Source organism: Pan troglodytes, chromosome 10, assembly GCF_028858775.2.
Source record: "Pan troglodytes isolate AG18354 chromosome 10, NHGRI_mPanTro3-v2.0_pri, whole genome shotgun sequence".
Taxonomy (NCBI): domain Eukaryota; kingdom Metazoa; phylum Chordata; class Mammalia; order Primates; family Hominidae; genus Pan; species Pan troglodytes.
The window spans coordinates 96,989,748-97,005,963 of NC_072408.2; positions in this window are offsets into that span (position 1 = coordinate 96,989,748).

Below are 16,216 nucleotides of genomic sequence, written 5' to 3' on the forward strand. Positions count from 1 at the left end.
TGGCCACTTAGCTATGGATATTTCCTAGTCTGCTTTGCAGCTAGGTGAGGCCTTGGGATCACATTTAGTATATGCATGTATAAGTGATACCAACAACTTCTAATTAATCTGCTGAAAGAAGATGGTCCTCTATTCCTGGACCTTCTCTCTTATCTTTCCATATGGTAGAATGGGAATGTGAAGGTGGCAAGCTTCCACCTTGCAGGTAAGGACAATGTTCATGATGATGGTGGAGGCACAAGATAGTGCGATTGTATCCCTGAATAACCTTACGGAACTAAACTACCTTGCCAAATCTACACAGTTCTGAACTACCATGTGAGAGAAACATAAGCATCATATTTAAGACACTGCGTTTTGGGGCATCTTATGTTATAGAATTATATATATATATATAACATAATATATTATATAGTTATTTAATTATATTACATGTATATATCTCTAAATATATAATATAACTTTTATGTATTAAATAAAATACATATATAATTGTCAATCATTAAAATAACGCTTTGTTTATTGACTATATAAAATGAAATGTAACTCCTCTTTACATTTCCAACCAGAAACAAAAAAGTTGTATCATTCCCGCTGAGGAGGAGATAGAAATATTTGGTTTGATTTATATCTGTAGTACATGGTCCAAGACACTCTATCTTCATCCCTAGTTATTTGTCACAACTCCTTTGAAATATTGGTTATATTAGATTTCAATGCTTGTCTACCAAGATAAAATTTGTAAGTGTGCCATTACTATTCATGACAATAATGTATATTGTAATATGGAAATTTACTTTAAGTGCAAAGAGAACATTTTCATGGAGATTTGTTGTAAATGACTAAAGCTAGGAGTAAGTTTTATTCTTAGAATTAATTTTAGTTCAGGGAATTAATGAAGATTTAGTAATTATATTCTACTATGAACTATGCTTCTTTCCATGTATCTCTTCTCTTTTTCCCCAGAAACCACTTTACAATTCATGTTTGCAGTTTTTAATGCATTAGAATTACAGCAAAAACTACAGAAAATTAAAGTCTATGCTTGTACACTAGAGGTCATAAACCCATTTTGTTCTAAATAATTAAAGGGTCCTGATGTCTTTGACTAATTGGTAATTATTTCAGAATCAGCTAATCAAAGATTTTGATTGCAGAAAACATATGAGAAATAATAACATTTAACTGTCCATCACCAGCTGTAAAATATTTTTGTGCTCTTAGAAGAATATTTTCTATTTTTCTAGAAACTTTCTGAAAGAGTCTTTATTCTGCATATTTTTTCTTGTAATTTAAACCATGGAAAGGGTTACATTTATCTGGAAATAAAAGACTCTCGTCCAATTTGTGACAGTTATAAAATTGTGAAAATGTAGTTTTTATGTTTTGAGATATATTGGATATAAAAATATGCTATGCAGCAACTTATTTGTCAGATATTGTCTAACTTTTGTTTATATTATTTTTAACTACATTAAAATTTCTCCCACTATTATATAAGAAATAAAGAATGAATTTTATGCTATTTCAAATAGCCTTTTTTTAATATTCTTTTTAGATAAACCTAGAAGCAATGAATTCAACATGAAAGCAACTGACTAGTTGACTAAGAAATAGAATTGATAACCTTAGGATAAATGCTACAAAGTAAAAATATCTGAGCATACTGACAGCATTTCTGGCTTTATTTAATTATTTTAGTCACAGACTTGCAATCATTGAGGTAAAATAGCCAGCCTTTCCTAAAATATGGTCTATGATCAATTGAAGTGTAAACGTATATTATGATGTGTGTGTGTGTGGGGGGGAATTTATAGGGAATAAAGCCAAGGACTCATATTTATTGTTCACTTACTATGTTCCAATCACTTGCTTTCTTATTCTTCATGAAAACTCTGAAAGATAGTATTTTAAAGACTGAGATGTGAAATATTCTTGTCGGGAAGTTAAGAGGAGGGGATCCGTAAGTCATTGATGAACACTTTACAATTATGTGTTTTCATGTTGATATTAAAAATTAATTTAAGTATATCCTACTTTATATAGATACCTATCATATTCAGGTACATTTGTATTTATGACTCTAAGTTTATTTTTATTTTATTTCCACTTTCTATGTTAATGAGTCAAGAACTGATGTCAACTTAGAGCATAGATGACGTATTTGCAATAATTGAAAGCTAAATCACTTCACAGATAGCTTTATAGATCAGTTAGCTAAAGTTTACAAAGAAAAATGTGTTAGCAGAACTGGGTCCTCACTCCTCAAATAACATGGGGGTGCCTCCCATGAAAGAATTATACAAATACCTATCACATAATATCAAGTGATAGTGATGATTTATCTAAAAGAAAAATGTAGCAGCACAATGTAAAAAAAAATGACTATGGTGTGTTATTTTTATGTAAGATGGTGAGAAGTCTTCTTTGAGAAGTAACATTTACAGAGACTAATGAGTTAGGAGAGTATCTGGGGAAAGAGATTTCCTGAACAATAGCAGCAACTGTGCAGGCCCTAAGAGGGGAGTAGGTTTGGAGTGTTCAAGGAACAAGAGAAAGGAAAGTGTAGACACAGCAGAGTCAAGAAGAAGGAAAGGTAGAAGAAGGTGGTGGGAATTTGTGCATCTGTGCTGTGCAAACAAGCATCAGTCTTAGAGGCAAGTGGTACTGAAATCCAACCTGTGTGCTACTAACCAGGCCATATTTCTTAGAGAAGGGCTGGATGAGCCAGGAGAAAAGGGACACCTTTCTCTTTTCACGAAAGTGTTTTCTACTCCTAGGGCTGTTACCGCCCAGTGGATACACCTTTTTCCACCTGGGCCACCCAGAAGGTACTTCTTGCAAATCACACCAAAATGCCATATAGACTAGCAGAAGCCTTGAGAAAATAAAAGGCACATAAAGAACATCACTTAGACCTGTAGGACAGAATACAGCCTTTATATGACTGTATCTGTATTTACTTAAAATGGAATTTAATTCCGTTATGAGTGCAAAAAGCAAAAGGTTAGAGTCAGCCAGAACTGGGCTGAGATCCTTGAGTGACCTTGATCAACTGAATCATCTCTCTATGGCTGTGTTTTCTACTGTATACAATGGAAATATTTATTAATACCTCCTTTCACAGGCTTGTAGGGAGTGAGATGTTTGCAAAGTGCTTCACCGAGTTCTTCACCCATAGCAAGACCTTAATAAGGGTAAGCTAACTATCTTTGTTATAATCATCAAGGCATTAAATTTGATCTTTGGAAAATACAAAGGCTGAAACAGATTAAAATAATAATGAGATCATGTGAACAATTTTCAGCAAATATTTATTGAAGGACTTCTTAGGGTTAGGCACTATTTCACGTTCTAGGAATAAAACAATTGACTAAACAAAAAAGCCCTTACCCTCTTAGAACTTTCATTTTAGGGTGAAGAGAAAGACGATGAATAAACAAACCTATGGCATGGGTTAGGTAGTGATAATACATATGAAGAAAACTTTAACAAGTGATACAATAAAGAATAATGGGAGGAGTGTAGGAGTGGGGCAACTATTTTACATAGGATAATAATGCAAGTACTATGTATAAAAGTGACATTTACATAAAGATCTGAATCTACATGTGCTCCAGACATCTTACAACAGATGCAAAGGCCATGAGGCAAGGGTCTGCTAGATGTGTTTGAGAGAGTGCATTGTACCCTAACCATTAGATCACCATGCTAGATGTATTTGGAAAAAGAAGGGAAGCTACTGTGGCTGAGGATGATTAATTCTTCTTGGGGAAAAGAGTAGGCAATGATGCAGGGGTGGGGGCAAGATCAGAGCAGCACTAAAATAATTGATTTCTAACAATCTACACTAGGAAGCTGGGATTTTAATCACATTATCAGTGGCTGATTGTACTGTTGACTTTGCTTCCAATGGTTTTCTTTCAAATCAGTCATCTAGTGATGGGTTTTAGTCCTACAGCACTTGTCCCTGGCAAGGCAGGTTAAATAATTGGAGGTCACATTGCTACCTTAAAAAATTATCTCTTCTTCACTGTAGTAGAGGATTAAATAGATATAAATTTATGAATTTCTTCTTGATCATATCTAAAAATTCTTAAGAATGGGAGTTCATTAATCTCCAGGTGAAAGTGACATCATCATGATATGCACAATTTTTAAGTTTAATACCTAGAATTAGAAGTAGGCTCTCCAAAGCTTTTCTGTAGTTTCACACTTTTATTATAGGTTGTTTAAGCATGTAATTTAAAAATTGACTAAGTAGAAATGTTAAAAGGTGGTACTCTTCCCCGGATATTATTCCATGTCTCTCCATTTTCTGCTCATACCTTTGTCTACTTTGGTTGTATTCTATAAGTATATTAACCTCTGTAAATCACAATTTGTGTGAACTTCAAAAACTATGCTTTAAACTGTTACATAAAATAACAAAATTAAAGGCAATTTGTCATTCTCTTAAAAAGTGTGCTCCATTACCTCATAATGAATTTGGGAATTAAGATTTCTTTCTGCTTCTAGTCTGGCTTTTAATCTTTGTCACAACTTTTTATATTCTTCTTCAGTTTTGTTCTGATCATTTAAAAGACTTCTGTGTTATTCGAGCCTCTCACATAAGAACATAAACAGATTATCCTTCTACCTTGAAGTTATGTGGGAAATCTAAAGAAAACATTCTAAACTATTTTCATTTTATAATGATAATTAGGGTTACTTTGGATCATTATAGCAATAGAAAAATAAACTAATATGTCTAAACTAGTCTGTTTCTGCATTGCTATAAAGACATACCTGAGACTAGGTAATTTATATAGAAAATAGGTTTAATTGGCTCATGGTTCTGTTGGCTGTACAGGGTTCTGCTTCTGGGGAGGCCTGAGGAAACTAACAATGGTGGTGGAAGACGAAGGGGAAGCAAACATGTCTTACGTAGCGGGAGCAGGAGGAAGAGATTGAAAAGGGAGGTGCTACACACTTTTAAATAACCGGATGTCATGAGAACTCTATTATGAGACAGGACTGTGGGGATGGTGCTAAAGCATTAGAAACAGCTCCTCATGGTCCAGTCACCTCACAACTGGCCCAATCACCTAGCACCTGGTCCACCTACAACATTGGGGATTATAATTCAATATGAGATTTGGGTAGGGACACAGAGCCAAATCATATCATTCTGCCCCTGGCCTCTCCCAAATCTTATGTCTTTCTCACATTTTAAAACACAGTCGTGGCTTCTCAACAGTCCCACAAACTCTTAACTCATTCCAGCATTAACTCAAAAGTCCAAGTCCAAAGTCTCGTTTGAGACAAGGCAAGTCCCTTCTGCCTATGTGCCTGTAAAATGAAAAACAAGCTAGTTACTTTCAGGATACCATGGGGATATAGCATTGGGTAAATACTCCCATTCCAAAAGGGAGAAATTGACCAAAACAAAGGGGCTACAGGATGCCTGCCAGCCCCCAATTACAAACTTCAAAATAATCTCCTTTGACTTCATGTCTCACATCCAGGTCACACTGATGAAAGGGGTGGGCTCCCAAGGCCTTGGGCAGCTCCATCCCTGTGGCTCTGCAGGGTACCGCTCCTGCAGCTGCTTTCACAGACTGGCATTGAGTGACTGCGGCTTTTCCAGGCACATGGTGCAAACTGTTGGTGGATTTACCATTCTGGGGTCTGGAGGATGGTGGCCCTCTTCTCATAGCTCCATTAGGAAGTGCCCCAGTGGGGACTCTGTGTGGGGGCTCCAACCCCACATTTCCCCTCTGTACTACCCTAGGAGAGGTTCTCCATGAGGGCTCTGCTCCACAGCAGACTTCTGCCTGGTCATCCAGGCATTTTCGTACATCTTCTGAAATCTAGGCAAGGCTCCCAAGCCTCATCTCTTGCCATCTGTGCACCTGCAGGCTTAACAGTATGTGGAAGCTGTCAAAGCTTATGGCTGGCACCCTCTGGAGAAGTGATCTGAGATGTATCTGAGGCTCTTTTAGCCATGGCTGGAGCTGTAGTGGCTGGGACACACAGAACAGTGTCGCAAGGTTGCATAGGGCAGTGGGGGCCTGGGTCTGGCCCATAAAACCATTCTTCCCTCTTAGGCCTCCAAGCTTGTGATAGAAGGGGCTTCAACAAAGTTTTCTGAAATGACTTAAAGGCATTTTACCAATTGTCTTGGCTATTAACATTTGATTCCTCTTTACTTATGCAAATTTCTGCAGTTGGCTTGAATTCTTCCCCTGAAAATGAGTTTTTCTTTTCTACCACATGATCAGGCTGCAAGTTTTCCAAACGTTGATGCTCTGCTTTCCTTTTAATGTAAGTTTCAGTTTCAGATCATCTCTTCACTCACACATAAGAGAATAAGCTGTTAGAAGCAGCCTGGTCCCTTCTTGAATGCTTTGCTGCCTAGAAATTTCTTCTGCCCGTTACCCTAAATCACCTCTCTCAAGTTCAAATTTCCACAGATTCCCCAGAGCAGGGGCACAATGCTACCCATCTCTTTGCTAAAGCATAGCAAGAGTGACCTATACTCCAATTCCCAATAAGTCCTCATCTTCACCTGAGACCACCTCAGCCTGGACTTCACTGTTCATATCACTATCAGCATTTTGGTCAAAACCATTCAACAAGTCTCTAGGATTTTCCAAAGTTTCTCTCATCTTCCTGTCTTCTTCTGAGCCCTCCAAACTCTTCCAATCTCTGCCCATTACCCAGTGGCAAAGTTGCTTCCATATTTTTCAGATATCTTTATAGCAATAACTCACTTCTGGTACCAATTTTCTGTATTAGTCCATTCTTGTGCTGTTATGAAGGTGTACTGGAGACTAGGTAATTTATTTTAAAACGAGGTTTAATTGGCTCACAATTCTGTGGTGTATACAGGCTTCTGATTCTTGGGAGGCCTCAGGAAAATTACAATTATGGTGGAAAGCAAAGGGGAAGCAAACACATCATACATAGTGGAAGCAGGAGGAAGAGAGTGAAGGGGGAGGTTCTACACACTTTTAAACAACCAGATCTCTTGAGAACTCTATTATAACACAGCACTAGGGGGTATGGCACTAAACCATTAGAAACAACCCCCATGTTAAAATCACCTCCCATCAGGCCCCACCTCCAACATAGGGGATTACAATTCAACATAGGATTTGGGTGCAGATACAGAGCCAAACCATATTTGTGTGCAAATCAACAGAATTTTCTGATTATGTTGAGGAAATAATGATTCTGCCAATCATCTTGCATCCTGTCTTCTCTGTCTGATACTCTCTCTCCAACCTCACCAACAATGCTTGTGTTCCCTTGCATACTATCTGGGGTAGTTATAAACTATTATCTCTCAGCTTCACACCCCTGCTGCTGTAGCCTGTTTGGTAAGGCTGGGATCAGGACATTGCAAACCACATTTCTGCTTTGCCAGAAAATTCATGGTAGGCTCTGCCACCAGTGGGGGGACTAGGGAAGACTGGAAGGCTGAAGGATGGGGAAGGGACTTGCTTCTTACTGTTTGATACCTAAATTTCTGGCCTCTGATGTAAACATACTTTTTCTTAGTTGGTTAAGTGAACAATAATATAGATGTCACTGTGAAGGGATTTTGCAAATGTAATTAAGGTCCCAAATCAGCTGTCCTTAAGATAGAGGGATTACACTTGGTGGACCTGGCCTAGTCAAATGAGCTTTTAAGAAGAATGTGATCCTTTCTTGCAAGAAAGAGTCGAAACTTAAAAGGGATTTATGCAAGGGAGATTCTCTGTTGATGGCTTTGAAGATGAAAGGGGCTACATGGCAAAGAATAATGACAGTCTCTAGGAGCTGAGATGATCCTCAGTTGACCACCAGCAAGGTGACAACCTCAGTCCTATGACTATAAGAAAGTGAACTCTGCCAATAATCAAGTAACTTGAAAAGCAACACCCAGCTTCAGATGAGATAGTAGCTCTGGTCAATATTTCAATCTTAGCCTTTTGAGCAGACTCTTCCATTCTGACCTACAGAACTTTAAGCTAATAAATGGGTGCTGTTTTAAGCTGCTATGTTTTTAGTCATTTTGTTATACAGTAATAAAAAACTAACACACTAGCTTAACCATTCCCTTTTTGGATCTCAGCACCAACTGATTGTTGCTGTCTCCCCAGAGGCCTGGGGCTCTGAGTTCAAGATACTAGCAGTAGCCACACAGTACCCCCTTGTGGCAAAAGGGGTTTATTCTGCCCTCTGGGCCCATGGAAGCTTCCCTCGCCAATGGCAGTCCTGCCTCTGTGTTATTCTTCTGTTTTATTGAAGGATAACCCATGTTTGAATCTGAGGAGGACTGTCAGCCTATTTCCTGCCTATAGAATTCCAGATATCCAACAGCCCTCCTTCTTTTCATCCTGTCTCTGTCCCCTTCATTCTAAGCTGAAAGTGTTTTTGGTGGGATAGCATTCTCAAACCCTTGCGGCTTTCCCATACATGCCACGAGGATCCACACATTAGACAATATTAGAACAAAGGTTCCTTCACAGATCATTCCTGGATAATCCCATCTTTATTCCTGGATTCTTCTCAGTTGATTGATAGGATCCAATCAACCTTATATGATCCAACTAATTTGGAGCCACACATCTACTATCTTTTAGCCTTGTGTCCTCCACACCCTTGGCCCTGCCTCCAGAGTGTGATATTATCTTGAGATTCTTAACTTAATTATATATGCAAAGCCCTTATTTCAGAATCACACACAGGCACTAACAGGTTAAGACTTGGATATAACTTTTAGGGAGGTGGTGGGCAACTCACTAAATAAAAACCCTGTACACATGGCTAAGGTAAGCTTCTTTGGTTGTCAATATCTCACATGTGTCATCACATATTGTTGCTAGGAGAATCAAGTGGATCTGTGTGACTCCACTCAGAGAAGACTCTTGCAAACTTGTACCTAGTTGTTGAGAATTTTGCACATATACCTTTTCCCTTTGCTGATTTTCATCCGTATTGTCTCATTTTAATACATGATATCCATGAGTATAAGAACTTTTCTTAGTCTTGTGAGTCCTTCTAGCTAATTATTGATTGTGAGTGTAGTCTTGGAGATACCCAGCATGCTCTTCTTCAGAGGTCTAAATTATATTTCCTCAGGATCCATTCTTTAAGCTTCTATGTTTTAATAACCTCCAATTCTCCTGCCCTCTAAGCTCTAGTGCTGGCAGCTGTTTGTGCTATTGCTACCTCTATATTTACCACAGTGTTCCATTTTGACATTTTCAGCACTTCAATACTAATTTAAGAATCTTTATGTTAACTTTTATATGCTCAAAAGGACACAAAAAACCCACAAAACTGATTTAGTTTTCTGATATATATACAACCATCTTTACTGTTATTCTCTTCTCATTTTGTCTTCTTTTCCTTGGGCAATGTTATTCTGTGTGGTGGTGACACTCAAGTCTATACCTATAGCACAGGCCATTTTGCTGTTCCATATATTGAACATTCAACTATATGGGGCATTTCTGCTTAGCTCTTCCATGATAACCTCTATTCAGTTTATTGTCTCAATGATGAATCGACTGGCCCATCCCTCATCTTCTTCCCTCTACCACATTTAATTAGTTTCTTTTGTCTCAATATTGATTTTTTTATTCTCTCTGGTGTATAAGACAGTTCATTGTAAAAAGAGAGTAAGAATTGAAATAAGACAGATATGGCTTCCAATTCTAGCTCTCTTACTTTATGGCTATTGAGACTTTGAGGTAAGTACCGTGCAATCTCTCAGTCTCAACATTTTCACAGGGTTATTTTGGGGAAATAAAAGTAAATGGCTATGAAATACCTAGAACAGTGGTATCTATCTCAAAGGCACTCAAATATTTACTTCATTCTTTCCTCCTTTGCCACTGCTTTCCTTTGTCTGCATTATTTCATTGTCTCCTAGCTGCCGTCATAATCCTAGTGATTATCCATTCTACTTCCAAAGACACCTTTCAATGATACTGATATTTTATGTCGTTCTTTTGTTTAAATTTCTTCTATTGCATTTGACAGTCTACAGAATACAATCCAATCATATTATCATGATCACCAAGCTTTCCTGACCTGGACCCAGTCCTATGCAGCCTTGCCATCTTTTATTCTCCTCCATGTACCCTATCTATGTTGCAGTTGTATCACAGTTTTGCTGATGCTATTTGCTCTGCTCTCAAATGCTCTCCTTATGCTGCCTGTTTCAGATACCTCCTACCCCCACCTCCTACCCCTCACTTAGAAAATCCTGCTTATCATTTAAGACTCAGCTCAAGCTGTTTTTGATGATGAAGTTTTGAAAATGCAGTTTTGGTCCCTGAATCCAAACACCCACTCATCCTCCTCCTTGAAGTTCCCTATTAGAAAGTAAGGGAGCTTTATAACCAAGGAATTATAGCCAAATGGGGAATTATAATTATTTTACATGCCAGAAAAGCACTTTCTATTGTTCCATTGTCTATAATCTCTGGTGAGCTGTGATATAGTATATGATTTAGGACCAGCATAAGAGGTGCTTCCTACTCCTCTTATGTAATCTAGAATATCCGAAGAATCAGAATAGTTGCATGGATGAGAGTGGCTACATTCTTATGCTTATCTCACAGGAGCAGGAAGTGAAAGCAAGAAATAGAAGAGTAGACTATGAGCATGGCCTTATGCCTTTTACAACTCAGGAACTGCCCCACTATAAAGTAGGTTCCAGTGAATATTCTGAGATTTGACTAATAAGATTAACAATATTTCCTTAGAAAATTGCTAAGACATGGCTAAAGGAAAACAGAAGCTTGGGCAGAAGCTTCTCTCCTCACTTATGGGCAGAAGGGAAACACTCAATTATTATCTCTTCTGAAAAAAATATTTGGTTACCTAGTAGCCTCACGGTATCTTGCTCCAATGTTCATACTTGTCCCTGCTTGTCACAGTTTGTTCATAGCTCTGATCTTGTACCTGTCTGTTTACAGTTCTCTCTTTACTAGATTGAGAGCTCATTATATGGTTGATCATTTATTTATGTTTTTTAGTAAGAATGGATGTTTTTCCATTTTTCTAATTTTCATAATTCCAGTTCTATTGAAGCAAGTGTTCAAGAAATATTTGCTAGATTCGTAAATTGATTGTGAAGCTTCAGACAGGATCATCTGAAATTGCTCTCTCCTGTGTATGTGTTATTTTTTCTTTCTCTTTGGCAAGAGTAAAGCAAACATAAGACCTATCATTTGCAGCTCCTTTAGGGGCTGGGTTTAAATATTCTGCATGTTCTTTACATGTACACATATAATAATAATATTATAACACATATAATAAGAACATGTTAAATGTTCTTGGAATGTTCACTGTGAGGTTACCTGAAAATGATGCTACACTTAACTATCAAGGAGAAGGTCTAATACCTTGGAAATTAGATAATTCATACTCCATGATCAAGTTGTCTTGCAGTCAAAATTTATTATAATTTCAAAAAAGTTAAGGGATCAAAATTTCTGTATTCAAAAGTCTATTCTTTCATATGATAAGAGGAGATTCCTAATAACTTGGAGAGGAGCATATTTTATTACAAGTGACAAGTCTGGAACGACGTATCCACTTTCTTTATGAGAACTGCGGATGAAAGGCCTGTTTTTGCTACATACTACAGGGTTTCAGTTAGTTCACTTTTCTGAGCTGAGGAATACCACAAAGTTGATTGATTTCTCCATGTGGGCAAGTATTCAGTCATTCAAGGCAGGCATGCCTAAGGAGGAGCAGGACACAATAGAAAGCCTTGTAGCTGAGGAAATATTTATATCTAGCCAGGAAGACTGGGAAAGAATGTAAATGAGAGTGAGACTGTGCTATGTGCTGAATTATGTTCCCTTAAATTTTATCTTGATGCCTTAGCCCACAATGTGACTGTATATGAAGATGGGGTTTTCAGGTGGTAATTAACTTTTAGTGAGGTCACAAAGGGTAGGGCCCTGATTTGATAGAATTGGTGGCCTTATAAGAAGAGGAAGAGATACCAGAGATTTCCCTCTCTCTCTCCACGCAGACACACTGAGGAAAGGCCATGTGGGGTGCAGAGAGAGAAGACAGCCACCTACAAGCCAGGAAGAGAGACCTCAAGAGAACTGACTATGCTGGCATCCTGATCTTAGACTTCCAGACTCCAGAAATGGGGGGAAAAGAAATTTCTGTTGTTTAAACTACCTGGTCTATGGTATTTTGTTAGGGCAACCGAAGCAGACCGAGACAGCCTGAATGACTGAACATACCTCTGGGAAGCTATGTGAGAGGTGGTAGGTAGTTTTGTTTAGAGAATAGCAAGCTTACTGGGTTCTATCTTAAGAATGTTGTATTAGTCCATTCTCACAATACCATGAAGAAATACCTGAGACTAGGTAATTTATAAAGAAAAGAGGTTTAATTGACTCACAGTTCTGCATGGTTGAAGAGGCCTCTGGAAACTTATAATCATGGCAGAAGACACCTCCTGACAGGGCAGCAGGAGAGAGAAGGGGTGCCAGAAAGGGAAATGTCAGACACCTTTAAATTCATCAGATCTCGTGAGAACTCACTCACTATCATGAGAACAGCATGGGGTTAACTGGCCCCATGATTCAATTAACTCTCACTGGGTCCCTCCCAGGACACATAGAGATTATGGGAACTACAATTGAAGACAAAATTTGGGTGGAGAGGACACAGTCAAACCATATTCAATGTGGTACTCAATTGGTGGACTCCATAGTATGAGACTATTGCTTTTGCAGATTTCTTAGTTGTGACTGCTTCTTTTCTATTTCAGAATCTTTTCAATTACATTGGGCCCACTCAGATAATCCAAGATAATCTCCTTGTTTTAAAGTCATTCTTTGCCATATAATCTAACTTATTTATAGATTCCAGGCATTAAAACCTATCCCTGGGTGGGCATTATTCTGCCTACCACAACTATTCTGAGTCCTGCTCAGCTTAAAAAAGACTTTTTGAGCACTTCTGAATTACCAGGTACAATGCTGGGTTCTGCAGTAAAAACAAGAATCAGACACAACCCCTTCTTCCCACATCAAGTTCAGTCTACTGTTTTAAGTGAACATACTGACTCACTACCAGAGACATGTTCTTTGGTTTTTTTGAAAGTATAAGGTGACTTCCCAGATAAACACACGACCATCATACTTGATGGCATTTGTTTCCATTAGTACATCCAAAATCAATTCCTAGAATGCTAAACTTTATGACAAATCAGGGACATGCTTCAATGTGTTGTCCCATTATTTAAACTAATGCGTTAGAGAAAGACTGAAAAGAAATCAATGCCTTCAGTGCACCACTACTTACTTTCAGCATTTTATTTCATATTTCACATTTGTTTTTAGTCCCTAGTGTCAGTAAAGAAGTAAGGGAAATAATATTTTGCCTGAAGATAATAGGATGACCATAGAAAATTGTATGTCATGGAAAATATAATTCTATTACAAAGCTGTATATATTCCTGCATCGAAAGTAAGACATTTCGACCATTATATGAATCATTCACATCCCCAAATACACTTCTGACTTAGTTATTCATAATCGTAGGAAGGAGTTGTTGGTTTAAATTACAGAGAAAATTTATTTTCATTGCTTTTGTGAGTACCAGGTAAACATTTGTTTTAATTTGCATGTGTTTTGCACAGTTCTGCTGTCTCTCCACTTAGACTATATGCCGCTTGTATATCTAGGAATGGCAGTTCATATTATTCATATTACCTTGCAGAACATACTACAACTGTTTATTCAATGTTAATTGCTATCAGATTTCCAGAATCTTCCCAAATCTACTTTCCCCAATTCTGCCAATGCAGAACCTGAAATGTCAGATCCAATTCTCCTGAAGGACAGGGCAGAGCAGAAGAAAGATGGTTAGATGGGAAGTAGTCTGACAAATCAGATGCCTTCAGGCCTAGGCCTTGTGAAGTCACCCACAGTGTGCCAGAGATAAAAGTCTACAAAGACTAAACCAAGAACAAGGGACAGAGGCAGATGATAAACACGGAGAATAGCACCAAGCAATAGAGATGCTAGTATGAGTAGTGGGTCCAGAGATTAAGCTAAAGGCTGGTCTTAAATACATGCATACAATATATGTGACTCTTGGATTTCAGGTGCTCACTACCATTGTGAGTGGAAATACTGGCTACAGTTAAAGGCCCAGGGCCACAGTTGGCAGAGTACAAGTATGAGATCATGGATATTATTAGAAATTAAAACTTGAGGGTTGAGTAAATAGGGTTCCCTAGGTGGATGGCCTCAGACTATTCCTATCAAGTTTTTGCACTGTTCTTGGTAGAACTAGCCAGGGTAAACAAGATTGAACTTATAGTCATTCTCTCTCTTCAAAAATATTTAGCCATTTGCCCAACTAGCTTTCTCCCTTCCCTTTAGAAGACCATCTCTTATTCCTCTGAGATATTCAAAAATTTTATTTCCTATTAACTTTAGTGTGACAGTTTTCTTGTGTAGCATGTTTAGTTTTCCATATCTGTCTAACTTATATTTGTAGGCACTAAACCTCCTTTAATTCTTTGAATTGAATCTAGAACTCTCAGTTCTCAGCAGATAATAAGAGCAAGCAAGCCCACTGAGCTCTACAAGATGAAAATTTGACCACTGAGCAAGAAATCTCTGTCATTTTTTCCAGCCAAATAACTTGATAGCACTTGATACACTGGTACTAGAAATATTTCTGTTGGTTTAGCAAATGCAGAATGAGAAAGGAACAATAATAGTACCAAGATTTATGGTTTACCTTCTTGTGAACGATTTCCTTCGCTCCTTCCTTCTTTCCCTCCCTTCTTTTTTTCTCTTTGTTTTCTTTCTTTCTCTCTTTCCTTTCTTTCTTCTTTCTCTTTCATCTTTCGCTTTTTCTTTCCTTCCTTCCTTCCCTCCCTCCTTCCTTCCTTCCTTCCTTCCTTCCTTCCTTCCTTCCTTCCTTTCTTTCTTTCTTTCTTTCTTTCTTTCTTTCTTTCTTCTTTCTCTTTCTTTCTCTTTCTTTCTCTTTCTTCTTTCTCTTTCTTCTTTCTCTCTCTCTCTCTCCTTTCTTTCTTTCTTTCTCTCTTTCTTTCCTTCCTTCCTTCCTTCCTTTTTTATTCTTTCATGGAGGTACTCTCTAATTTTCTCCCTCAATAAGAAAAACTAACAAAATAACCTGCCTCTACTATTAGTAATTCTTGGGGGGCAAAGTTAAAAATAAATGAACCATATGATTTGTAACCCTTGAGTGTGAAAACTCTTGTTTCCAAGCAATCTGTTCTCTCTTTCTTTCTGGGCACATAACTGTCCTGTGAGGCTATTTAACATTTAACCTAAGTGGTTGGCTGTAGCCACTTAGGTTAAATGTTATTATTAATGAATAACAAATAAAAAATAAAATAAAAATAAACTTATTATTAACAAATATTCATTAGTGAGGAGTCAACGTAAGTGATGTACATAAATTTTATCTCATTCCTAAGGAAAATCACGAGACTTAGACCCTCTCTCTTTCCCTCATTTGCAATGGACAAACAGGAGTAGGTTCATATTGATCTTAATGGTGGAAAGACCATGAATAGAGCAACCTTGGAGGCCCCTTGGAGATGGCAGAACTGCTGCATCAGCCTGTGTGCCTGAATAACTCTGTGGAACAGAGTCTCTTAACCCCTTTTAACTGTTACAACATGGCAAAGTAACTGTCCATTTATTTGAACTACTTTATTTTGAGGAGTTTTTGTTACAGTAGCTTAGACCTTATCCTATTAATAGATTGAGTGAAAATTCAGTGGAAACCATTTTCCCTGACTGCAAAGCTCATCTTGAAAGAAATGGAAATGAACCGAAGGTGCCAAACTTTGAGAATTAGAACCAAGAGAATCTGACTTCTTTCTGAATGGGTAAGGAACAAAGTTTCTGGAAATTTCAAGAGGAGCTATAAGAAGTATTCATTATAAAACTTGACGTGTGTTTTGTGGAAATAGAAGAATCAAAAGTAAGTTGGGCTCTCTTTTATCAGCTGGATTTTCATTTCAGAGAAGAGTGGGAAAGACATTCTTAGAATTTAAGTTTATAAAAGGTTTCAAGGCAGTGAAGGGGAAGATACCAATTCCAAGTGTATTTTTCAAATGTATTTTTGTATAAGTTTTCCAACTGCAGTCTAGTGACCTAATATTTTCTAGGTGTTGTCTATAGAGATGAGTTTGGTTCAGGGTGTGGAGTACTA